The sequence below is a fragment of the Podarcis pityusensis genome (assembly GCF_964106645.2).
Source record: "Podarcis pityusensis genome assembly, chromosome: W".
In the NCBI taxonomy this organism is placed as follows: Eukaryota; Metazoa; Chordata; class Lepidosauria; order Squamata; family Lacertidae; genus Podarcis; species Podarcis pityusensis.
The window spans coordinates 8,692,821-8,719,342 of NC_138045.1; positions in this window are offsets into that span (position 1 = coordinate 8,692,821).

Below are 26,522 nucleotides of genomic sequence, written 5' to 3' on the forward strand. Positions count from 1 at the left end.
TTATGGAGTTGCAAGCTTGGTGGATCAAGGGAATGCTGTGGACATAGTGTATCTTGATTTTAGGAAGGCTTTTGACAAATTTCCCCATGATACTCTTGCGGAGAAGCTAGTAAAATGTGGGTTTGACGAGGTAACTGTTAGGTGGATTTGTAGCTGGCTGGCTGACCAAACCCAAAGAGTACAGTGGTACCTCGGGTTAATAACTTAATTTGTTCCGGAGGTCCCTTCTTAACGTGAAACTGTTCTTAACCTGAGGTACCACTTTAGCTAATGGGGCCTCCTGCTGCTGCCGCGCTGCCGGAACATGATTTCTGTTCTCATCCTGAAGCAAAGTTCTTAACTTCACGGGGTGGTGAATGCTTCTCTCTGTGAGGGAGCCTTCCCAGACCTGCTGAAAGAGGCAGTTATTAAACCACTTCTTAAAAAAAATCTTTAGATGCGGCCAATATGGCCAACTATCGCCCAGTCTCAAATCTTCCATTCTTGGGCAAGGTGATTGAGCGCATGGTTGCTGAACAACTCCAGGCACGCCTGGAGGATGCGGACCATTTGGATCCCTTCCAGTCGGGATTCAGGCCTCATCACGGGACTGAAACTGCCTTGGTCGCACTGGTCGATGATCTCCGGCGGGCTAGGGACAAAGGTGAGAGCTGTTTCCTAGTTCTGCTGGATCTCTCAGCGGCTTTTGACACCATTGACCATAACATCCTTCTGGACCTTCTAGAGGGGCTGGGAGTTGGGGGCACTGTTATACAGTGCTTCCGCTCCTTCCTTCTGGGCCGTGTTCAGAAAGTGGTGGTGGGGGATGAGTGTTCAGACCCCTGGGCTCTCACTTGTGGGGTGCCTCAGGGTTCTGTCCTCTCCCCCATGCTTTTCCACATCTACATGCAGCCGCTGGGAGCGATCATCAGGGGATTTGGGCTGGGTGTCCATCAATATGCGGATGATACCCAGCTCTACCTCTCTTTCAAATCGGAACCAGTGAAGGCGGTGAAGGTCCTGTGTGAGTGTCTGGAGACGGTTGGAGGGTGGATGGCAGCTAACAGATTGAGGTTGAATCCTGGCAAGACAGAAATACTGTTTTTGGGGAACAGGAGGCGGGCTGGTGTGGAGGACTCCCTGGTCCTGAATGGTTTAACTGTGCCCCTGAAGGACCAGGTGCACAGCCTGGGAGTCATTTTGGACTCACAGCTGTCCATGGAGGCACAGGTCAATTCTGTGTCCAGGCCAGCTGTTTACCAGCTCCATCTGGTACGAAGGCTGAGACCCTGTCTGCGGGCAGACTGTCTTGCCAGAGTGGTGCATGCTCTAGTTATCTCCCGCTTGGACTACTGCAATGCACTCTATGTGGGGCTACCTTTGAAGGTGACCCGGAAACTACAACTAATCCAGAATGCGGCAGCTAGACTGGTGACTGGGAGTGGCCGCCGAGACCACATAACACCGGTCTTGAAAAACCTACATTGGCTCCCAGTACGTTTCCGAGCACAATTCAAAGTGTTGGTGCTGACCTTTAAAGCCCTAAAGTGTTGGTGCTGACCTTTAAAGCCCTAAATGGACCAGTATATCTGAAGGAGCGTCCCCACCCCATCTTTCCACCCGGACACTGAGGTCCAGTGCCGAGGGCCTTCTGGCGGTTCCCTCCCTGCGAGAAGCCAAGTTACAGGGAACCAGGCAGAGGGCCTTCTTGGTAGTGGCACCTGCCCATTGGAGCACCCTCCCACCAGATGTCAAAGAGAACAGCTACCAGACTTTTAGAAGACATCTGAAGGCAGCCTGCCCTGTTTAGGGAAGCTTTTATTGTTTGATGCATTACTGTATTTTAATATTGTGTTGGAAGCTGCCCAGAGTGGCTGTGGAAACCCAGCAGGGGTTTATACCCAGTAGGTATAGGGTATAAATAAATTGCTGTTGTTGTTGTTGTTGTTGTTGTTGTTGTTGTTGTTATTAGTAGTAGTAGTAGTAGTATTACCTGAGGTACTATTTCTGGGTTAGTGGAGTCTGTAACCTGAAGTGTCTGTAACCCAAGGTACCACTGTACTCATTAATGGTTCCTTGTCATTCTGGGGAAAAGTGAGGAATGTGGTGCCACAGGGTTCTGTTCTGGGCCTGTTGTTGTTCAACATATTTTTAAATGACTTGGATGAAGGAATTGAGGGGATGCTCATCAAATTTGCAGATGACACTAAACTGGGAGGGGTAGCTAATGCCGCAAAAGACAGAATCAAAATTCAAAATGACCTTAACAGGTTGGAGAACTGGGTGCAAGCTAGAAAAATCAATTTAAAACAGGGGCAAATGCAAGGTTCTGCACTTGGGCAGGAAGAATAAGCTGCAGAAATGTAAGATGGGGGACATCTGGTCTTATTAGACCATAGATTTAAAATGAGTCAACAGTATGATGTAGCAGCAAAAAAGCTGATGCTATTCTCAGCTGAATCAACCTAAGTCTAGTGTCCAGATCAAGAGAAGTAAAATTACCACTCTATTCTGTCTTGGTCAGACTACACCTGGAATCCTGTGCCCAGTTCTGTGTGCCACAATTTAGGAAGGATATTGACATACTGGAATGTGTGCAGAGGAGGGCAGCTAGGATGATCAAGAGTGTGGAAACAGCCTTGTGAAGAGCAGGATATGTTGAAAAGAGGAGACTAAGAGGAGATATGATAGCCACTTTCAAATATCTCAAGGACTGTCACATGGAAGAAGAAACAAGCTTGTTTTCTCCTGCTCTGGAGGGCAGAGTTCAAGTTACAAGAAAGGAGATTCCGATGAAACACCAGGAAGAACTTTCTGACAGTAAGAACTGTTGAGCAGTGGAACAGACTCCCTTGGGATTCAGGCCTGAAAATGTTAGAAAGGAATGCCATGACATGAACACATACGGATAATAATTATTTTTTTAATTGTTCAGGAAGGCAGTTTTGTAGCAAATTCAACAGACTGGCTTCTGTCACATTAAAATCTAACAAACTTAGATACATTACGGTTGTAAGAGTGCCACCCTTGCCACATGACAACTCTGACCTTTTTCTATGTATGTGCCATTGTTCTTGTTTTGGACACGTCTCAAAATCTGTATTGAAAATTGCTGGGGCAACCAAGTCAAATGGGTGGGGGGGATGATGATGATGATGATGATGATAATGATGTTGCCTAAAGGTGGGCTTCTCTGTTCTTTCTCAGTTTTTTAAAACTTCCCATGTTATTGTATTTGTAGACACTTCAGTCATATTTCAATGAAGAATGTATGGAACGTGTATTTCATTATACAGTGGATGCTCGGGTTGCGAACATGATCTGTGCGGGAAGCACGTCTGCAACCCGCAGCGTCCGCAACGCACAGTGCCGCGTCTGCGCATGCGCGGGTCGTGATTCTGCGCATGCGCAAAGCGCGATTTAGCACTTCTGCACATGTGCAAGCGCCGAAACCCAAAAGTAACCTGTTCCGGTACTTCCGGGTTTGGCGCAGTGCACAACCCGAAATCACGCAACCCGAAGCATCTGTAACCTGAGGTATGACTGTATACTGAAATTTACATTGCAATCATATGCATATCTGCTCCAAAAAGCAAATCCCATGGGATGCATAGGTAAATTTCTATACAGCAGCAACCTTAGGTACTTTAGGGTGCGTGTTCTTAACAACAAAAAACACTCACATGTAATGTCATTGCTGCTAACTGGGGTGGGGAGGGTGGCGGGAGAAGTGATAGCAAGCTGTGCATCAGTCAGTTGCACACCTCTGCTAAAATCTTGTATTTCTACTTATCTTCTATGTACAGCTTCTATCAATGGGGCTGCTCCATTGTTGTTGTTGTTTAGTCGTTTAGTTGTGTCCGACTCTTCGTGACCCCATGGACCAGAGCACGCAAGCCACTCCTGCCTTCCACTGCCTCCCGCAGTTTGGTCAAACTCATGCTGGTAGCTTCGAGAACACTGTCCCACCATCTCGTCCTGTCATCTCCTTCTCCTTGTGCCCTCAATCCTTCCCAGCATCAGGGTCTTTTCCAGGGAGCCTTCTCTTCTCATGAGGTGGCCAAAGTATTGGAGCCTCAACTTCACGATCTGTCCTTCCAGTGAGCACTCAGGGCTGATTTCGTTCAGAATGGATAGGTTTGATCTTCTTGCAGTCCATGGGACTCTCAAGAGTCTCCTCCAGCACCATAATTCAAAAGCATCAATTCTTCGGCAATCAGCCTTCTTTATGGTTCAGCTCTCACTTCCATACATCACTACTGGGAAAGCCATAGCTTTAACTATACGGACCTTTGTTGGCAAGGTGATGTCTCTGCTTTTTAAGATGCTGTCTAGGTTTGTCATTGCTTGTCTGTGTGTTGCCACTGTGCAGTGCTTTGGAGTCACAAGACTCTGTTTTGCATTTCAGAGATTCCAGGCTGTTGGAAGTCTCACAGAAGACAGGAGACGGATGTGATGTTTACTGGTTTCCTGTTCCTTTGTGTTTGAGTTACTCTCTGCCTTTCACAGAGAGAGGATGATTTCATTTCTGTCTGCGTAGTAAGAAATAAAACCTAGCCATGTAGCTCATATTTCTTGTCACTTCTGCTGCTTTGATCCTTTGCGGAATGGGGAACGTGCCTGGAGGCTCATCGGAGGCGAGGCTCGTTAATTATCGTCGGAGGCGATTCTGAAGGACTCGGCCGGAGGAGGATGAGCTTTATCAGCTCGGTCGTAGCGGAGGCTCCGACACTACACACCAGACATTTAAAGCCTATTCAACATACATGACCAAAGAATTCTGGGAAATTTGGTTTTCCCCTCACTGAGAGTTACAGTTCCCGGCACCTTTTACAAACTGCAGTTCTCAGGTGCTTTAGTTGTGCTTTCAATATGCTTCAGATGGATGTTGTGGATCTGCCAGAAGAGTCCTGCCATTGGCCATGGTGAGCTTTGGTGCCTCTCAGGCCAGAGCCCCCTGTGGTAATATCTTAATGGCAGAGTGTCTGCTTTGCATGAAGGAGGTCCCAGGCCGAGTCCCCAATGGTGTGTCCAGACAGAGAGGGCAAGAAAAGACTGGAACCCTGGAGAGCCATTGCTGCCAGCCAGTGCAGACACAACTGAGCTGGGTGGACCAATGGACTGAGTCTGTATAAGGCAGCTTAGGGGGTCCCTATTCTAGTTTATTTTTTAAATCAGGAGAAGCAGTGGCTGAGAGCAAACAATAAGCACCTCTGGAAGAAAAGATGGAAGAATCCCAAATGCATGAGGAGAGGCCTTGCCTGGCCTTACCAATAGGCAAAGGGAGGCATCAGCATACAGCAGCAGGTGCTGGAGCAGCGGCAAGGAGCGAGATGCTGGAAGGACCATGCGCAGCCTGCTCTGCAGTCCTTAAACTACTTTGCTGCTGCCAATGTGGCTGGTTTCTGTTTGTGGAATTGGGAGGTGGGGGGGGGACCATCTTGCGCTTCACTCCAGGCAGCAAATTGCATTGGACCAGCCCCAGGAATGGTCCCACAACCAGCCTTGGCTCTTGATATTAACTAGTTAAATCGGAACCAGCGAAGGCAGTGAAGGTGCTGTGTGAGTGCCTGGAGGCGGTTGGAGGGTGGATGGCGGCTAACTGATTGAGGTTGAATCCTGACAAGACAGAAGTACAGTTTGAGGGGGACAGGGGGAGGGTGGGGGACTCCTGGGTCCTGAATGGGGTCAGGGGTGGAGGAAGGGAGGCAGTGGGGGCAGGCCACCCCAGGTATCACCACAGAGGGTGGCACTCACCATGGGGCCTGCAACACACCCAAGCCAAACATCTCTCCTGGGAGAGACATGGTGGCTTGGGCACGCGCAGGCTCCGCACTGCCCCAAACGGTCCGCTCGCCACCTCCCCCTCAGCTGTAGGGTGGTTGAGTGGGAGGAGGCAGGCACACTCACAGAGTGTCCTGCCCCAGCTTGCCCCATCCCACGGGCAGCTGGCCCCGCCCCTGGGTACAGGGCACGCGTGCCGCCCCAGGCACCCAATCCGCTTTGCTCCACCTCTGAATGGGGTAACTGTGCCCCTGAAGTGCGTAGCCTGGGAGTCATTTGGACTCACAGCTGTCCTTGGAGGCGGAGGTCAATTCTGTGTCCAGGGCAGCTGCCTATCAGCTCTATCTGGCATGCAGGATGTGACCCTACCTGCCCGCAGACTGTCTTGCCAGAGTGGTGCATGCTCTGGTTATCTCCCACTTGGACTACTGCAACAAGCTCTACTTAGGGCTACCTTTGAAGGTGACCTGGAAACTACAACTAATCCAGAATGCAGCAGCTAGACTGGTGACTGGGAGTGTCCGCCGAGACCATTTAACACCAGTCCTGAGAGATCTGCATTGGCTCCCAGTACGTTTCCGAGCACAATTCAAAGTGTTGGTGCTGACCTTTAAAGCCCTAAACCATGGTTAGGCAAACTAAGGCCCGGGGGACAGATCCGGCCCAATCAACTCCTAAGTCTGGCCCATGGATGGTTCAGGAATCAGCGTGTTTTTACATGAGTAGATTGTGTCCTTTTATTTAAAATGCATCTCTGGGTTATTTGCGGGGCCTGCCTGGTGTTTTTACATGAGTAGAATGTGTGCTTTTATTTAAAACGCATCTCTGGGGTATTTGTGGGGCATAGGAATTTGTTCATTTATTTTCTTCAAAATATAGTCCAGCCGCCCACAAGGTCTGAGGGACAGTAAACCGCACCCCTGCTGAAAAAGTTTGCTGACCCCTGCCCTAAACATCCTCAGCCCAGTGTACCTGAAGGAGCGTCTCCACCCCCACTGAGGTCCAGCTCTGAGGGCCTTCTGTGGTTCCCTCACTGTGAGAAGTGAGTACTGTAACAGGGAATCAGGCAGAGGGCCTTCTCGGTGGTGGTGCCCGCCATGTGGAACACCCTCCCTTCAGATGTCAAGGAAATAGAGAACTACACAACTATTAGTAGACATCTGAAGGCAGCCCTGTATTGGGAAGTTTTTAATGTTTGGTGTTTGGTGGAAGTTCTTATGTCTTGGAAACCACCCAGAGTGGCTGGGGCAACCCAGTCAGATGGGCAGGGTACAAATAACAACAACAACTATTATTATTATTATTATTATTATTATTATTATTATTATCTCTCCCCCTCCTTGCTTTATATTTTTATTGCAAAAGTCTTAAGCTTAAAGAAGAATCATACATAAAATTGTGATGCATCGCTATAGCTATAATAAGATGCACAACTAACACTTAAAGATAAGTCAAGCACGAAAGAGCCCCACCCAAGGAGATTCACTTGGTGTCTGGATTTACAGCATTTTGAGCCATTCTCCTCTCCCTTTGAGGCACTAACTTCCTAAACTGAAACATGGTGGCCTCCAGGCATCAAGGTATGAGAAGGCTGTGGTTATATATAAGGCACTATTGTTTATCCACAAAGAAACCTCCTCCTTTCACACGTAAGTTCCAGAACAGAGCTTGTGGCCTAAAGGGGGGGGGGGGGGCTGCGTATGGACTCATGTTAAGTCCAGGTTGGAGCTGAGACGGATCCTGCAAAAACTGTCCTGAATTGTAGCTTGGTGTCCAACCTGCACACTGGGGAAGAGAGTAGCACTGGCCCTCCTTGGGTGGGGAGCAAGCAGGCAGGCAGCTCAGCCTCCCCCGCCCCACATCCCACTTGCCACCTCCTGGTCTGACAGGCACAGATTTGCTGGAGTAGCAAAGGCAACACCAAGAAAAAGAGGATCTGTGCAGGAAGCAGGAAGCTAATGCAGAAACCTAGGCCCAGTTCAGTACCTTACTGGGGTTTCAATCTTCCAAGCGACCAATGCACAGAGACTACAGGATGGACAGTTCAGCTGGTGGTGCTAGCCCACCTCACCCCATGACATAGGAGAGGGATCGTTTCAGGAGTGGAGGAGTTGCAGCTGTTGCAAATGGCCTTGGCATGGCCTGCTTTAAATCACTTACTTGGGAAATCCTTCTTGCTCTGTGTTGTCTGCTGAGCTGGAGAAGCCAAGGGCCCTCACGTGAGTCTCCAGGAGTGTAAACAGCCAGATCCTTGGGCTTAGGTTTTAATCCAGACATGCCTGCTTGCAAAAGATTGACTGGGGTTCCCCTCACCCTCACAACGTGGGCACCCCCGTGTCAGGAGTCCCAGCCACTACTGGACCTTCATCCAATTCACTTCCCACCTCCAAATGGTGGCCAAGGTGGACACAGATTAGTTGCCTCCTTGGCTTTCTCCATGGCCACGTGACCATGTTAAAAAAAGAAAAGAAATTGTGATATGAAACACAGCTCATAAACCAGCATCAGAATGTGGCAGCAAGGGAAATAAACTGGGACCTTTGCCATAGCTAAAGCAGGAGGGGAAAGGAAGTTGCTAAAGGATGCTTGTGGGAGCTTTCATGGCCAGAGAAGAACCTCATTAAAAAAAAAATGAGGGAGGGAGAGGAATTCAGCCTGATTTATTGCTCAGCCCTGCTGGGCCTTAGCAAGGTCTCCCCCGGGGCATAGAGATGCCCTGCCAAGCCAGGCACTCTGCTGAGACGGAGGCTGGTGCCATGAGAACCTAAGAAGAGCCTGCAGGATCAGGCCAAAGGAGCCCGTTTAGCCCAGTGGCCAACCACATGCTTCAATGGGAAGCCCTCAATCACAACCTGAACGCAGGAGCCCTCTCCCCTCCTGCGGCTTCAGAAGCACCTCTGCCTCCAACTGTGGACGCAGAGCACAGCCATTGTGGCCAAGAGCCTCCCATAGCCCTCTCCTCCTGTGGGAGGGAGTTCCCTAGTTTAACTGCGCACTGTGGTCTGGCTTCTTCTGCACTGGTCAAACCACAGCAGTTGGCCCACAGCGGACCATCACGGATCCTTTTGACAGACACAAACTGCCTTCTTATGGTTTTTTGATACAGCTCTTTTTACAAATATGTATGAAAGGTACTTGACATTCTGGGTTGATTTGTAGGGGCCAGTTTGGACGCTGTGAAGGTACCACCAGGTGAGGGTGACTCAGATGGCTAGTTTAAGACATGCTGAGACCCTAAGCTATGTTAAGTTTAAAAGGTCCGACAGAACTTTTATATTTGCATATGTATGTGAGGATGCAACTAAAAACTAACAGAAGCTAAACCCAAAAGCCACACGGCTTAGGTGTGCCTAAAAGACCACATGACCTCAAAAGAACCTGCCCAGGCTCTGAGGTCTTCAGGACCTTCTCTTGGCCCCCACGACCTTTGGTGGGGATGCAGGAGAGGGCCTTCTCAGTGGTGGCTCCTCCCAGGCAACTTTGGAATTCCCTCCCTGGAGAAGCCAGGATGGCTCCTTCCTTGCTGTCTTTCTGCTGGCAGACTGTTTCATTCCAACAGACTTTTGGCTGACTGTTTTTAAGGAAAGGACTGGTGCTGTGCTGTTTTTAGTGTATTATCTGTATGTTTTTAACACACACAAATATATGGCCCACATGGTCCCTTCCAACTCTACAATTCTATGAAGATAGATATATATATATATATATATATATATATATATATATAACATATATAAATTTTTATCAATGTTTGTTTTTTTAATTATTGTTTTCTATGTTCTCAGCTATTCTTATTTAAATAATAATAATAATTTTATTATTTTTTTTTATTTTTTTTTAAATGATATTTATTAAGATTTTCAAAAATACAGAAAGTAAAGATTAAAATACATTCAAAACCTTATTTTCATGCATCCACTTTCCGGGACTCCCCCCTTCCCCCACCCCTACCATATTCTCCTTTCATATTGTTGGCTCCACAAGCTCTCAGTTCTAATTGAAACTTAATTTGTTTAGACCATTATTCGAATTTAAAATTTATACACTCCTCATCAATACCCCTAATAAAAGACAAAAGTTCTCTCCCCAGGGCCCACCCCATTTTCATTCCACAATTTCCCTTTTTTTAATGATAAGGACACCCCACACAATAGAAATATAAGAAATAAGAAATAAAAAGTATAATAGATGAGAAAGAGCTAATTCAGAAAAAAAAGTTAACAAGCCTTTGGATTTTAGTTCTCCTCCCCCCTGTCCCCGGTTTAATTTCCCTCCTGACCACCAAACCATGTTATCTGCCTGGAATTCTAAGTCCATAAATCACCTATTTCCCCCAACTCCTTGCTGGCTTTTTCTTTTTATAATTATTTTTTAAAACATTTAACTTCAAATCTTTAATAAAACTCCCCCCATTGTTCTTTCCAAGTTGTAGTCCAGTTTCCTCTTGTTCCGCTGCTGAAACGTTCTAATTCAGAAGTTTAGTAACTCTGCAGGGATTATTGTTATTCAGGAACAAAAACTTGCGTTCAGTCCCTTCCTTTCTTCAATAGAAAATTCTATTGTCTCCTTTAGCTGAACACCCTGTAGACAAAATATTATTTCCGTTTTGCAGCTTTCCCAGAAGATAACCAGTCCTGTAAAATTCCAATGGTATTTTTCCACTTACGACCATCTTTGTAATGTCCCGAAATTCCTCTAGGGGGATTGTTGTAACTTTGTTTTCTCTAGTCCAAAAGTCCGATTGTTATCCATGTTTTCGCCATTTTGTATCCAAGTTTTAACGGGTTATAGCAAATTGTAACAAATTTAACCAGCAAAGTTCTCATAATAAAATCCTCTCTGCTTTCCGACTTTGACAGCTACTTTGACAGCTGTCAAAATCTCCGACTCTTTTCACCAGGCTCTCTCTTCAATCACCCCGGTTCCCAGGGGGGGGGGGGTTACGTTTCCCTTCTCCCTCAATTCTTCCTCCAGCACAGTTCTTGTAGTTCCCCATCGTGGAATTCTTAGTTTTTGTCAGCGATACAAATCTTTTTGGACCTTGGTTTCCCCATCCTTGTTTTGGAAGGTTTACAGTAGGGAGGGGGACTGACTTCCTTTTTGGATCCCCCCCCGCTCGTGTCCAATCCGAAAAAAAAATTCTTTTTTTTCTCCTTTTGAACCCGATTTCCAAATTACTCACGGGTTATTGTTAAGAAGTCCGAATTTTCAATGGAAGAAGTCAGCGCTCTCCGCCGGATGGCATGCGGCTTCGCTCGGCAGGGATAGCAGAGGACTCAAAGCACCACGCTTCTCCCCGGCACCCGATCCGTAGCCTTTAAAAAGGCTCCTTCACGAGTCGGGAGGGCGCTAGCGGTGCCAGCCGAGTCTCCATGTCCACGGCCCCCGTGGCCGTGGTTTTTAAGGGTCCCCACATCGCCGGTGCGGTAGGACCCAGCCCCTGCCGAGCAGGCTCCCTCCGGAGCTCGGAGGGAGTCCGCCATTCGGCGATGGCGCCAACCCGGAAGTCAATAATAATTTTATTATTTATACCCTGCCCATCTGGCAAAACATAATAAAGCATTAAAAACTTCCCTGTACAGAGCTGCCTTCAGATGTCTTCTAAAAGTTGCATAGTTAGGTTTTGCTAAGTTTTCCTGAAAGTTTGCCAGAGAGACCTCTGAGAGAGCCACTCACTCTGAGCCCTGACAGCGGAAGGGTGTAGCCATAGGAAACCTCCACACCTGGCTGGTCTCTTCCTCTGGGCTCTTTTTGGCCTCTCTTCACTCTTACTTCTTCATCTCATCACCAAGCCAGAAAGGTGAGAACTGCAATCACGGAGCCAGGAATTCTAACAAGAAGAACCTGCATGTCTGAGCTCCATTGCTCAGACTCCCATCTTAAGCGGGATTTAAGTATGTCTTTGTAACTGAATTGCCATGTTAAGCCTGAACAAAGCTGCTGTATCTGTTACTCTTCAACAAGTATCCTGAGTGAGTAAATGTTATTTTTATGTTTTACAAGACTGCTTGTGTGATTATTGTTTTAAGTGGGAGAAAAGGAGGAAATACCAGGAAAATCCAGCCTGCTTTAAAGAATCCTGGATTACTTAAAGTAAAAGGCTAAAACTGGCCTATGATATCTAGGCTTCCCTTTTAAGATGCAAAGGGATGCACTCTGCTGAACTCACAAACATGAGGAAGGAAGGATAAGATCTAATAAATACACATTCCTACCATACGGTACATGGAAAGGCAGGATATAAATTTAACAAATAATCAATGTGGCTGATCAAACCTGTGGCCTTCTGAATGTGGATCGTGTGCCCTGTTGAGCTGTGGCTCTAACTCACCTGTCCTGGGCCGCTGTCCTGGGCCCACTTGCTTGGGAATAAGCATCCTTGAAGTATCTGGGGCTCATTTCTGAGTAGACATATGAGATAGCACTTCAAGTAACATTAAGGAGACACAGCCCACTGAGAAGAAAGGTTTTTTTCCCCAAAAATATATACAATGAGCTAAAGAAGATCTTTAGATATACATTTTTGAAAAAGCCAGAGGCATTCTTGTTAGGAATGGTAGGAGAAGATATAGTTAAGAACGATCAGAAACTGTTTTTATATGCAACAACAGCAGCAAGGCTACTGCTAGCCCAGGTTTGGAAACAGCAGCAATTACCAACAGTAGAAGAATGGCAACAGAAGGTAATGGAATATGCAGAAATAGCCAAACTAACAGGGGAAATTCAACAACAGGGCGAGGAAACATTTCAAAAAGAATGGGAAAAAATTATGTTGTATATAGGAAAGATAAGATGAAATAGTAAAACCAGTAGAATTGGAAACAAACCTCATAACGGGAAAGATTAAGAACAGTGATGGATAATGAAAATAATAAGAAGCAAAATGTATAAGGAAACTAATATAACTAACAGTAGTGGTAAATGAATACAGACAGACAACAAGAATTGTATAAACATGAGGACTTATTTGTTTATGGATACACTATGGACAAATATGAAAAATGAATAACAATATATAAAATGGAAGAAAATAATGCAATGAAATTGTATGTGATATAAAAAACCAGAAGAAGGAAGGAGGGAAGTCAGCTCTGAAGAGCAAATATAAATGTAAAATGTAATACAATATGTGTATGTGGAGTATCTAACTGAAAAACTAATAAAGATTATTGGGGGGGGGGGAGAGAAGAAAGGTTTGTTTTAGGGTGGTGGCTTACACATTGCCAAAGAGAGAGAGAGAATCATAGGGTTGGAAGGGTCCCTGAGGATCATCTAGTCCAACCCCCTGCAATGTAGGAATATGCAGCTGCTCCTTTTGGGGATCAAATCTGCAACCTTGGTGTTATCTGCACCAGAAGGAAGGAGAAAGAGGTCTGCATAAAATTTGCATATGTCAATTGATAGCATAAATGCAAATTTAGAAATAATGACTGCAATTTCAACAGAAGTATAATAAATATCATGGAAGGGGGTGGCCTGTGTGCCTGCCTGCTCAGTTTGTTGATCAGCAGCTGCAAAAGCTCTGCAAAAGTGCCTTCTGATCATTCTTTATTAGGACCTGGAGCCAGTGGCCCTTCAGAATAGAGGGCTGTCCTTCAAAACAGAGCTCTCTCCTCTGTAAAGTAGGACACATGGCTACCCTCATTAGTTTTGATGAATGTTGTTAACTGAGTTTTGTTAAGAGATTGGATTTACATTATTTATGAAAGCCCTAAGGAAGAGTCAAAGACATGAATGTTTTGGGTTAATAAATCTTTCCACCTTAAAAAAAAACAACAAATATTTTTGGACTTCTGGTCCGCTGCGGAGAAAATGGCGGTGAACCCCGTGTCGTCCGCTTAAGGGACGGCACGGTTTAAGGCAAATAGAGCCTGAGGTTGATTGCCAGGGCTCAGTGCACCCCCGAAACCCCCCCCCACGGAAGAGTGGGGATCCCAGGGGTCCATCAGAAGTGGAGAAACTCACCCCCCGAACCACCCCCCCGCTTGCCAGTTTGCACGCGGGGGGAAGGGAAGAGGCTTGAGTCCGCTCACGGCTCCAACACACTCTATTGCCGAAGCCACATTCCGTCACCAGAAGCAGTGAATTTTCCAATCATAGGTTAAAGACAAATAAAGTTTTTAAAAGAAAGAAATTAGGCTTAAATTAATCAATTTGGTGAAATGGAAGCCAAACAGGAAGTCAGCTTTCGATTTCTGTGGATCAGCTCTGCAAGAGACATTTTTGTGAATGAGAGACAGTGAACTGCTGACAGCCACAGAGATTTAGTTACAAATTGGCTCTGACTTTGGGAACTGTTTCCTTCTTTGGAATACAAGTTAGAAACTATTGTATCAAGCTGTCCTTTGGATTAAAAGGACATGTAAACTGGAGGAATTTGAACAGTCTGAACAGTCTTTTGGAAATTGGTGGCGCAGAAGAAAAGGGGAAAGGAAAAACCCCAGACTTTGGGGTTTGGAGATATAAGAGGGAGCTAGCAGGGAACTTTTGGCACTATTGAGGGGAATCCTCAGGAAGTGTAAAAGAGCCTGGAATAGCTCTTAAAGCAATCTCATTGCCCCATAGCAAGCGCCTGCAAAGCAAGTCTTAGCAACTGGAACTCCAGCATGCTTGTGATTTAAACATCAAATTAAACTTGCCATGGGATTACAGTAAGGATTAAAGTGGAGATACAGTTTTTGGATATATCATACCTTTTGGACCTATTGCAAACCATCACTGTTTGAGACAATATAAGCAGATAAGTACAAACTACCGTATTTTTCGCTCTATAAGACGCACCAGACCACAAGACGCACCTAGTTTTTGGAGGAGGAAAACAAGAAAAAAAATATTCTGAATCTCAGAAGCCAGAACAGCAAGAGGGATCACTGCGCAGTGAAAGCAGCAATCCCTCTTGCTGTTCTGGCTTCTGGGATAGCTGCGCAGCCTGCATTCGCTCCATAAGACGCACACACATTTCCCCTTACTTTTTAGGAGGGGAAAAGTGAGTCTTATACAGCAAAAAATACGGTAAGTATAATTTTGCCCTTAAAGACATAAGAACTGAAACAGTATTGCACTGACATTTTTTTTATTGGACTTCTTAATTTTGTTTTTCTCTTTCTCTCTTCATTATATTGTACATTTTATGTTTCTCAACATTATTGGATGTTCCTTTTCCTCTTTGCTATTTTTTTGGTGATATTGTATGATTGTAATATTTGCTGCAGTGGGGAGGGAGAAGGTAGACAAAAGAGAAACTGGGAAACAAGCTTGAAAGGGGAGAAACAATCTCACGGTCAGACAGAGTTGGAACTTGCGGGTGTGACATTGAACAGTTTATTTATTTATTTATTTTAGGAGACATCAGGAATTTTATTGCGCCGTGTTCTTGAATTGCAGTAGGGATCCTGACTTAAGCTGTAACAACAGAGGCTAATTTGATTGTTTGTTTGTTTTTTTCCTTAGCAAACAATAAAACATATATTGGTATTAACACTAAAGACCCAACCTCCCGTCTATTCCATATTTCAATTTCATATTACTTATTGCCAATAGACACTTTTATCATAATTAAACTTATTCTTAATATATCTAATTTCTTATATCTACCTTGCAACTATTACTGAAGTTCCTCGAATGCTGCAACAGAATTTAAACTACTATATTTATTTTTCAGATATTCTTTGAAAACTTCCCATTTTGAAACAAATTCCTGTTTTGATTTATTCTTTATTTTTTCTGATAGACCATCTAATTCGGCATATTCTGTCAGCTTTTGGATCCAATCTTGTATAGAGGGGATTTCATTACTCTTCCATTTTGCTGCAATCAAAACTCTTGCTGCCACCATCGCATATAAAAAGATACCCTTCCTCTTTTGTGGAATACCCAAATCTGTTATTCCCAGGAGGTAGGCCTCTGGTTTTTTATTGAAAGAGATCTTTAGCATTTTTTGCAGTTCTGCATGGATACTCTCCCAGAACACCTGTATTTTCCTACATATCCACCACATATGGTAGAATGTTCCTGAGTCTCCGCATCTCCAACAATTACTTGACACATTTTTATACATTTTTGAAAGTTTCCATGGTGTTAGATACCATCAATGTTGCATTTTTTGAAAGTTCTCGCTAATCGTATAACAATTTGTGAATTTCCAATTGATCTTCCATAAGTTTTCCCAATGGGCCATGGTTATTGAATGGCCAAAATCCTGGGACCACCTCACCATTGCCACTGTTACCTCCTCCTCCTTGACTGTCCAGTGAAGGAGGAGTCGATAAGTTTTGGAAAGAGTTTTTCTTTTAGAATTTACAAGATCAGATTTGAATTGGGAAATTTCTGTTGAGAACCCCTTTTGTTTGTCAGATTAAAATTTTTCAAATAACTGATGGTATTGGAACCAGTCTGAGATGTGTTCTCTTATTTCCTCAAAGTTTTTAAATTTTATTTGGTTATCTTCATTTTTTAGAAGTGTTTTATATGTTGGCCAGTTTTCCTGAGTATTTTTCCATTTTACTGCTATGGCTTCTATTGGAGAGGTCCACCACGGGACTTTAGGCTCCATCAGGTCTTTATATTTTTCCCATACAGCAAAGAGTGACTTTCTTATTATATGGTTGGTAAAATTTTTATGAATTTTCACTTTTCCATATATCAGGTAGGCGTGCCATCCCCATCGGTTGTCAAAACCTTCCAGGTCCAGGAGGTCCGGATCCTGCAATGTGCACCAATCTTTTAGCCAGGTGAAACAGGCTGCCTCGTAGTAAAGTTTTAGGTCGGGTAGAGAAAAGCCTCCTCTTTCTTCTATGTCTATTAAGATCAGGTGTTTAATCCTAGGTTTCTTCCCTTCCCACAGGAATTTGGAAATTTCTCTTTGCCATATCTTGAGACAACCTGCTTCACCCAGTATTGGAATCATTTGAAATAAAAAGATTAATTTTGGAAGTACATTCATCTTTATAATGGAAATCCTACCCAGAAATGTTAATTTTAATTTACTCCAGGTTTCAAAGTTTTTTTCTAATCTCTAACCAAGTTTTGGTGTAATTATCCTGAAATAAGTTTATGTTCTTGGGGGTGATCCAAATACCCAGGTATTTCGCTTTTGAGGAGCTTTTCAGGCCCAATATTTTTTCTAAGTCATCCTTTTCTTTCGTGGTTATGTTTTTAACAAGCATTTTTGTTTTTGTTATGTTCAGCTTAAAGCCTGCCACTTCTCCAAATTCTTTAATCAATTCCAGCACTCTTTTCAGTCTTTCTTTAGGGTTTTCAGTCATAACAAGTAAATCGTCCCCAAAAGCTTTAATTTTATATGTTTTGTTTCCCAGAGTGATGCCTTTAACAAGCTGATCCTTTCTTATCTGATTGTTCAAGATTTCCATCACCAAGATAAATATCAGTGGTGACAGTGGGCAGCCCTGTCTGGTTCCCTTGTTTATTTTGCACTCCTCAGTTGAACATTGAACAGTTTAAATAACACTGGGAATTAACTGATATGGCGGGGAAGGAAGGAACAACAACTCGGAAAGCAGTGGCTAGACAGGCTAGTATTCCAGAAGAATTGCCTGATAAGGGGGGAAGAGAACAGACAGATTTGCTTGCACAGCAACTTTTGGAATTCAGGAAGGAAATGGTTCAATCGATGCAAAATCTTACACAACAATTCCATAGCGATATGGAAAAATCCAACCACACATTGATTGAACAAGTCCATAGAGATATTGGAAATTCAAACAGAGTTCTGAAATAGCAATTTAGGATACTGGGAGACAAAGTCAACAAGTTGGAAACCAAATTAGATAACCTGGAAAAGACCAAAGTGGAGATAGGGAATTGAGAGAGGAACAAAAAGGGATGAAGGGGACTTTGGAAGGGATTCAAGGGAAGCAGAATGAACTGGAAGATCAGATTCTCCTTTTGCAGTTAAGGGAAAGAGATAGGACATTAAGGTTAAGGGGGTTTCCAGAATCTGATACAGAGTCAAACCTGGAAACATATGTTACACAGACAATCTCGGAGTGGATGGGAGAAAGGAGGGATTGGTTGGAGGGACTTTCAGAGAGCTGTTTCAGAATTAGGACACATGAAAGCAGAGAGTGAAGGCAGCCAGCAGATGTCTTACTAACATTAGTATCAAAAAAAAAAAAAAAAATAATGAAGGACACAATCCTTCAAAAAAGTTTTGAAGACAATCTTGTGGTTGCCGGACAGAAAGTGGATATTTTTCAGGAAATTCCACTAAAATTGAGACTTAGAATGATTAGATATAGGTTCTTAACAACAGCACTCAGGAGAGCTGACATCAGATATAAATGGGAATTCCCAGAAGGCATATCCTTCACATTCATGAAAAAGAGATACAGGTTAACATCAGAATTCCAAGTGAGAGATTTATTTGAAAAACACAAGAAAGACTTAGATCCAAAACAGGACAGGGGGGATCCAGTAGCAGAGCAAAGAGCTGCTTTAGAGTGGCTATCACTGGAAGGGGCAACATCCAAAAAAAACAGATATTGTAACTGACTCTGACAATGGCCAATCTTAAAATACTGAGTTGGAACGTTAATGGATTGAACTGTAAAGCCAAAAGGCTTCGGATTGAACATGTAATAGCAAAGCAGAAATTAGATATAATCTGTCTCCAAGAAACACACATTGCAAAAAAACATAAAAGAGTCCTAATTAATAAAAAATTAGGCATGGACTTCATCTCATCAGAGAAAACAAAAAAGAGAGGAGTAGTTTTTTTACATTAATCCTGCACTTGAACCCAAACTGATTCATAAGGATGAAGAAGGCAGAATTTTAGTAATACAAGTTAAAATTCAGGGAGAGAAAGTGATATTGGTTGGCATTTATGCACCCAATGATAAAAAAGCAATCTTCTTAAAAAAAATTAGAAACAGAATTACTCAAATTTGCAGATCAATAGATGATCTTAATGGGAGACCTAAATGGAGTTCCATCTCTAGATAAAGACAGATCAGCCAGGAAAAAAGAGACAAAAGAAGGTAAACTACCAAAGACTTTTTTTTGATATGGCTCAAAAATTAAATTTGATAGATATATGGAGAATTAAACACATGTTTGATAAAGAGTTCACTTGTTACAGCCATGTACATGACAGTAGTTCGAGAATAGACTCTGTGTGGATTTCTAAAGAATTGGAAACAAGAGTCAAAAAAATTGAAATTAATCCCAGAACCTTCTCAGATCATAACTCCTTGCTAATGGAAGTGTGAGACTTCCGGGGAGGCGCCTCCGGCAATGGCTGAATTCCTCTGATCGGGAGGAAGCTGCTCCGTGGAAATTAGGGTCTGGCCACCATGGCGAAGGCGGAGACCCACTAAAAACCATAGGCGGGAGAAGCTTGTGGATGTGGGATTCGGCTGGCACCTTTCGCGCCTCCCCTACTCACGGGAAAACCCGGTTTCGGGGATCCGGAGCGACATGGGGTGAGTGGCCCGGTGCTTTGAATCGACTGCTTATTTCACGGAGTGAAGCCGCATTGCTGTTGCCGGAGAGCGCTGACTTTTTCCTGTGGAGAATTTGATCTCAAAACAACTACCCGTGAGTAGAACGGAAAATTGGATTTTTAAACTTCTTAATTTGGTACCGAAACGGGGAGGTTTCAAACAGGAAGTCCGCCTCCCCCTTTTGTAAATAGATTGAAGCAAAGAGGCTGCAAGCTAAAGCCTTGGAAAGTCTCTTATAAAGGATTAAACTTCCATCGGTTAAACCATCAAACCCCCCTTGGAAGCAGGAGAAGAGGGGGGAAATTTAAGATCGCGTAAGCCTGCAGGAGAGAGTGAAGAAAGTTAAATTACCACCGCTCTGAACCTGGAAACGGGCTGCTAGTAAGATTGAAGTTTCGGATATGCTCATTGACTGTGAATGGATCGTCTGCTGACAGTAAGTTAAAGAAGAGAAATACATTGTTTCCACTGTCTCCTTCTGCATTTAAAAAGGAGTAAAAGTAACTGAAAATTGAAACTAATTTTATTGTTTGAACTGTGCTTAAAAGGAATGATACAAATAGAAATTGTTTCCCCCTAGAGGAAGCCTTTGAAATTGTTACAAGAGCTGAGCTGGGGGAATTATCCATCTGCAAGATAAGACTGTGAGAATCTGGGATTGACCTTGAATTAAACAGAAGAATGTTGACAGAAGAAGCCTTAGTGGTTGCATTTTGCAAGATTAAGGATGCACTGGAACAGCTTTGTAGGAAGACGGATGCGAGGACTATAAAAATTGATAACTTGGAACAAAAAGTGACTAATTTGGCACAAAAAGTCAACATTAATACAGAAATTATTCAGGAATCGATACAGGGATCTATTTTGACATGGAAATTTGAGGAGAAGGCGGGGGAGAAAGTTTTTGCTGTGGAATCTAAAGTGGCACAAGTGGTGACAGAGAGAGCTCCAGCTTTACAGTTGCAATTTGATGATTATAAGTTGATGCCTTCCAAGACTGAATCTAGAGAAAGTCAGACTTTTAGGATTGGAGCCCCGCTTGGACTGGAGAAAGAAAGTTGGATAGATCCCCTCATGCAGGGGTTTATTGACCTTTGGGACCTGGACTTCGGTCAGGAGGAGATTGGAGGTGTGGGGACTGTCAGACTTGGAGGAACTTTGAAACACGACTGGAAATATCTTTTGAATTTCAGTTCTAATTATGGAGATTTGGCTGACTTGTCGAGAAGGAATAAAAACATTGCTAGATGGGAATTTCCCGGAGATTTACTTTTCAGCATCAAAGGAAGGAAAATAAGAACAAGATCAGGAAAAGACAAAGTAAAGTGCATGTATAAACATGAAGAAGACTTGCAGAAGGGACCTGGAAGAGAGTTAAGAGCCTCGGACAGAAGATCACCAGGTTGATGGGCTATATGGAATTGACGGAAATGACTGGCAGAACCCGAGACCAGGGAGTAGAGACGGTGGAAGAATATTGGAAAAAGTTTAAAATCTATATATGGAAATAATGTAAAATTAATGAGTGTTAGAAAAATGTTGGAAGGGAATTATACGGCTTTAGTAGAAATATTTTAAGGAATTAAGTATAAATAAGTATTATAGTATTAATAGAAAATAAGGTTAAAATATGTTAAGATAATTACATGACAGAAAACAGAGAAAGATGGAAAGGATTTGCTGAAACAATTAATAGAAATGGAATACAAAAAGGGAGGTGAGAGGAGGTCGATGAAACAAGGGAATGAAAGAGAGGATATTGGGACGGTATGATGTGTGGTTTTTTTGAATTGTTTTTACTTTTGTTTTGTTTAATGTGTTATATATTGTATTGTATTGTTTTCTTTTTTGCTTTTATTCTTCTTTTCTTTTTTCTTTTCTTTTCTGCTTTTTGTAAGGTTTAAAAGTAATAAATATTATTAAAAAAAAAAGATAATGGAATTGCAAAAAGAAAGTCAAATTTCATTTAGATGGAGAGTAAATGATGACTTATTAAATGATCAATTTTTTTGGGGGGGGGGACAAAAAATGTCTTGACTGATTATTTTGAAATAAACAGTCAAGGACAGACAAAATTACAGATAGTCTGGGATGCAAGTAAGGTGGTAATGAGAGGACTCTTTAGACAACAAAACTCATATAAAAGGAAATTGAAAGAGAAAAAGAAAAAGGAGATCTTAGATGAAATTATAGAAAAGGAGAAACAACTGTCAAACAAAGCAAATAAAGAGGCCGTTAAAGAGGCAATAAGAACTCTACAAACTCAATACTCAGTGATAGTTAATGAGGTAATTAGCTGGAAAATAAAAAGAGTGAAACAAATATACTTTGAGCATGCAAATAAACTGGGGAAATTGCTAGCTTGGCAGTTTAAAAAAAGCGAACAGAGGAACTCTATAAATAAAATCAATATAAATAGAAAGGTCACAGATAAGTTGAAAGAAACAAGAGCAGGATTTGTAAAATATTTTTCAGATTTGTATAAGCAAGGGTAGGAAAAAATCTTTAAGATTGAAGAGTACATCAGAAGTAGTAATATGCCACATATAAAAGAAGAACAAATGAAGATTTTAAACACCCAAATAACAGTGCAAGAATTGCTAGAGGCAATAAAAGGGTCAAAAAATGGCAAGTCACCAGGCCTGGGTGGACTTACGGCAAAATATTATAAAAAATTACCGTAAGTGAACAATTAGTGAACCCTTTGAAAGATGTCATGAATGAGATACTGAATACAGGTGAAATCTCAGAAACATGGAAAGAGGCCTATATTACAGTAATCCCAAAACAAGATGCAGACTTGCTGCAAATTAAAAATTACAGGCCTATTTCCTTGTTAAATAATGATTATAAATTGTTTGCAAACATATTAGCTAACAGATTGAAAAAAATATGAAATGAGTATATACATCAAGATCAGGCAGGGTTTCTTCCAGGTAGACAAATGAAGGAGAATATAAGGAATATTTTGAATATAATAGAATAACTGGAGGTTAAAAATGAAAAGAAAGCAGCAATGATGTTTATAGAGGCTGAAAAAGTGTTTGACAACGTTTCTTGGAAATTAATGACAAAGTTACTTGAAGAAATTAAATGTGGTCCTAAATTTTTAGAAGGAATATCAGCAATTTATTCAGAGCAAAAAGCCAAATTATAAATCAGGTGATAACAGATGAATGTAAGATACAAAAAGGAACCAGACAAGGTTGTCCATTATCACCATTGCTGTTCATCCTGGTACTGGAAGTACTTGCCAGAAATATTAGAGCAGATAAAGAGATTACAGGTGTAAAAACTGGGAAAAGTGAATTTAAATTAAGAGCATATGCCCATGATTTAGTGATAACTGTAGAAGATCCTAAAATATCACTCCCTAAAGTTATAGAAAAGATCCAGAATTTTGGGGAAGTGGCAGGATTTAAATTAAACAGGAATAAAACAAAATTATTAGTTAAAAATTTGAAGGATGAAGAAAAAAAGGAATTAGAGCAAAACATTGAGATAGAAGTCCATAAAAAGGTTAAATGTTTAGGGATATGTTTAACATCGAGAAACATAAATATATACAAAGATAATTATGAAAAAATCTGGCCTGAGATAAAAAGACATTTAGAAATATGGAGCAGAATGAATCTCTCATTGTTAGGAAAAATAGCAGCAGTTAAAATAAATGTGCTACCAAAAGTGTGATTCCTTTTTCAATCAGTCCTAGTAATTGTGAAAGATGAATGTTTTAAAAAATGGCAGAGAGAAATCTCTAAGTTTATTGGGGGGGGGGGGCAAAAGGCCAAGGATAAAACCTAAGATACTTAATGATATAAAAGACAGAGGCGCTTTTGCTCTCCCAGATCTTAAATTATATTATGAAGCTGCCTGCCTGGTATGGATCAGGGACTGGATGAAGTTGGAAAAGCAAGAAGCATTAGAATTGGAAGGACATGATAACAGATTTGGCTGGCACGCATACTTATGGTATGGAAAAGGGAAGGTACATAAAAGTTTCTATAACCATATAATTAGGAAGTCACTAATAAGAGTATGGGAGAAATATAAAGATTTGTTAGAACAGAAGATGCCTTGGTGGCTCTCACCACATGAAGCTTTACTTCTCAAACCACTTGGAAAGAAAAGAAAGTGGCTTACGTATGTCAATTTGCTAAAGGATCAAGAAGGCAAATTAAGAGCTTATGAGGAAATAAAAGACCATTTTCAGAGTTGGTTACATTATTGGCAACTACATTAAATATACAAAGACGACAATAAGAAAGGATTCAGTTACACGACTTCCAGATTTCAAAAAGAAGTCGTAGAAGGGAAGGTGAAGCTGCTGAAAGGTGCATATAATATCCTGCAAGAATGGGAAACGAAAGACAAAGAGGGGAAATCAGTCATGATCAAATGGGCACAAGATATAGGTCACAATATAATGTTTGAAGACTGGGAAAGACTGTGGAAAACTGACTTAAAATTTACAGATTGTTCCTTGTTGAAAGAAAATTATATGAAAATGATGTACAGATGGTATATAACACCAGTGCAGATAGGAAGAATGTATAAAATCGGTTCAAATATGTGTTGGAGATGTAAGGAAAAAGAAGGGACTTTTTACCATATGTGGTGGGACTGCAGTAAGATTAGAAAATATTGGGAAATGATATATAATAATGAATTGAAGAAAATGTTCCAATTAACATTTGTTAAAAAACCGGAAGCATTCTTCTTAGGGATTGTTGGGAAAGACCTGCCAAGGAAATTTAAGAATATTTTTATGTATGCAACAACTGTGGTAAGAGTTTTAATAGCACAAGGATGGAAGAATGAAGAAACCCCGACAATAGAACAGTGGCAAGATGGACTATGTGGAACTGGCGAAATTGACACACAAATTGCTGGACAAGGACAACTGTGACTTCAAAGAAGAATGGGAACCTTTTACAAAGTATTTAAAGAAACAACAAAATGAACTGGACTCCTTGGCAGGTTTTCAATAAACACTCACAAATTTATTATTAATAACACATAGACAGACAAGTTAAGGATTTTTACAATTTTACAATATGCAGAGAATTATAAATATGGAAAAACCAGAGAGAGGAGCTGAGGGAAGTCGGGGGGGAGGGGGAGGGGGGAGGAAAAAAATTAGGGGAAAATTTTTTGGATGATATGTTTTATTGATAAAATATTATGTTGTTATGCTTAATAAAACTCTTAAAAAAACAAATATTTTTATTAAATTGTCTAAACTTAATGAACAAACAACAAAATATAACATGGAGGTTCTCCCATGAAGGTTGAACACAGTTACAAGGAATAACAGAGGTGCATTAAGACACGGTGAAGGGATAGCTTAGTCAGCAGAGCATGAGACTCTTAATCTCAGGGTTGTGGGTTCAAGCCGCATGATGGGCAAAAAATTCCCGCATTGCAGGGAGTTGGACTAGATGATTCTTGTTGTCCCCCTGTTCCAACTCTACAATTCTATGATTATGTCACATGGAAGATTCGAACAGTTTCACTCTAGCAAGTCTCTCTGAAGGTTTCCATGTGTTTGTAGAAGTCTTTGGGGTTAGGGGTGCTGTTGGCATTTTGGGAAATATTTTTTAAATGTATGTAAGAACAATTAAAGCAACAGGTGAAAATTGAAAGATGAAAAAACAAAACAATTTTACGATATATACGATACCTTTATTGTTATTGTCCTGTGCAGGACAATGAAATTGAAAAACTACATAAAACTACTACAAAACTACATAAAACTACTACAAAACTACATAAAACATTCAAAAACCCCTAAAAACTCTGAAACCCCATTTTAAAATACACTATACTATAGAGACCCCTTATGCTGCGTTTAGGACCAGAATTGCATTTGCTTAGAAACTGTTTCTCAGGCGGCTAGTCCTGGCCTTTATAACCCTATACCTTCTTCCAGAAGGCAGAAGCTGAAAGAGATAATTTCCGGGGTGCGTACTATCCTGCGCTATCTCTGCTGCTTTCTTATGGCACCTGGAAGCATAGATTTGATCTAAGGTGGGAAGAGTGCACCCAATTATTCTCTCTGCAGTCTTTACAACCCTGGATAGCATTGTTTTTTCCCTGGCCGTGCAGCTCCCAAACCACACACACAGACCATACGTTAATACACTCTCCACAGTGCAATGGTAAAATGCCATCAACAGGTCCTTTGAGAGATTGTTTTTTTGGAGGATTCTCAGAAAATATAACCTCTGCTGTGCTCTCTTCACCAGGTCTTTGCTGTTTTCTCCCCAGGCCAGGTCGTCTCTCAACTCCATTCCCAGAAATCGAAACACCGAGACCTGTTCCATGCACTTCCCCTCAATAATAAGTGGCTGAATATTCAATTTACATTTCCTAAAGTCCACAATGATCTCTTTTGTTTTCTTTAAGTTAAGGAGTAAGTTGTTTTTCCTGCACCACTCCCCCAACTGTTCAACTTCCTTCCTATAGGCCGCCTCCCCCTCTCCAGCCGTGATTACACCAACCACCGTTGTATCATCTGTGAACTTAATGATCCTATTACTGGGGTATTTGGGGGCACAGTCAGCTGTATAGAGCGTATATAAAAGCGGGCTCAACATGCACCCCTGCGGCGTCCCCATGTTCGTGATGAGATCCGCAGAGACATGGGAACCCAACCTGACCCTTTGGGAACGGTTTGATAGAAAATCTAATATCCACCTGCACAAACACGGTGGAAGTCCCAGGTCTAATAATTTGGGCACCAAACTATGCGGAAGAATAGTATTAAATGCAGAACTAAAGTCTACAAATAACAGTCTCGCGTAGTTCCCTTGCTTCTCCAAATGAGTCAGGACAGCATGTAAAGCCATTGCCACAGCATCCTCTGTGGATCTCTTTGCCTTGTACGCAAACTGGTAAAAAGCTTTTGCAGTATGTTTATGTCAGAATTAAATATTTCTGAATCTTTAACTAGCCCCTTGCACAGCTTCTTACAAACTTTTTTGATGAACTGTTGTGGGAGTTGGGTATATTCAACTTGGAGAAGAGGAGACTTAGAGGGGATATGGTAGCCATAATCAAATATCTGAGGAGCTTTCCCATATTGGCTGGAGCAAGCTTGTTTTCTGCTGCTCCAGAGGGCGGGACCCGGAGCCAATGGCTTCAAATGACAAGAAAAGAGATTATTACTAATCACTAGAAAGAACTTTCTGTCATTAAGAAACGTTCGGCAGTGGAACGGACCACCTGGGAAAGTGGGGGATTTTTCCTTTATTGGAGGATTTTAAGCAGAGGTTGGATATCAGTTTGTCAGGG